General features: G+C 34.8%; 1 long non-coding RNA gene across 1 annotated transcript; it reads left to right on the top strand.

The window, feature by feature from the left end:
- Positions 1-24: 24 nt before the first annotated feature.
- Positions 25-1,128, top strand: LOC123178629 (uncharacterized). The gene is made up of 3 exons (XR_006489729.1): positions 25-173; positions 330-393; positions 689-1,128. It is a non-coding gene; the product is annotated as an uncharacterized lncRNA (long non-coding RNA).
- Positions 1,129-1,156: the final 28 nt, after the last annotated feature.

Genomic DNA, 1,156 nt, shown 5'->3' with positions numbered 1-1,156 from the left:
CACACACACCCCACCTCTTTTTTATTTTAGCTGGTTTTTGCTACATCGTTTATTTTTTTGCTTTCTTTTAGTTATTCACAATGTTCTTAAACTTTCTTCTTTCATTGAAAAAATAACTTTCTTTTTTTCTATGCATTTTTTCTTTCCTGCAGGGTGTTCCATTTGACTACTCGGTACGTATGACTAAAGAAAATTTCCGTTCATTTTTCTCTTTTTTTTTGCAAACAGATTTTTTTTCTCTTTTTACAGTTTTTCCAAGTTTGCATGCATTCCCCCATGATTTTCTAACCTTTTTTCTCTTTCTTTTCTCATGAACATAAATCTCACAGACTCCAGGGTATTCTCCATGGGGTCCTGTTGCAGAACAATGTTAACTACATCTGGCTGGAAAAGGTCAGATTCTTAAGAATACTTCACAAAATCAGTACTGGAATCCTTGCCCTTTTTGTCATTTACATTTTTTTAGGGAAGCCACATGACCAAATACCGAAATATATTATATATAGATCATTTTTTTGAATAGTTAAGCTTTTTTTTAATACAAATAGGTTAGAATTTATACTGGGAAGTTGAAACCATGCCTGTCCCCTCATTTTCCTTTTTCCATTCAAACTTTCTTCATCTTCTTTTTCCAATGGTCTACTAGAGATTTTTGTCACCACTAAAATACATTTTCTTTTGTATGCAGATCATCCCAACAGGACTAAATCACGACCCTAAGCTCCCGGAGGATCACCCAAGGATGGCAAAATGCCGTACACATGAGAATGACTCATCGATAAGAGGATTATTTTTGGCGAAATACTATTTTTATTTTAATTTTTTTTTGCTTTTTAGTATAGAAAACACATACATTCTTATATATCCTTTTTTTGGATAGTGATGACATTTTTGTCCAACGCAAGTTCTTGATCTTTTTGTTCAGATACAAATTAATTGGCAACACCGTCCTGTGGGTCCTTGAGCGGATCCCACATTAGCTCCAAGACGCTGGTCTCTAACTAGGAAAGTAAATGCTTGAGCTTGAGAAGCTTCTTGCCCGGTGGGTCCATAAAACTCACTCGGATAAGCTGTATTATTGAACCATACAAAACAACAAGCGATAAAACCAAAGACAGATAAAGCAGCTAAACTATAAGACAAGTAAGCTTCTCCA

The sequence above is a fragment of the Triticum aestivum genome, unplaced genomic scaffold (assembly GCF_018294505.1).
Source record: "Triticum aestivum cultivar Chinese Spring unplaced genomic scaffold, IWGSC CS RefSeq v2.1 scaffold37390, whole genome shotgun sequence".
In the NCBI taxonomy this organism is placed as follows: Eukaryota; Viridiplantae; Streptophyta; class Magnoliopsida; order Poales; family Poaceae; genus Triticum; species Triticum aestivum.
Note: the sequence above shows the minus strand (reverse complement) of the source record. Positions and strands in the feature narration are given on the sequence as shown.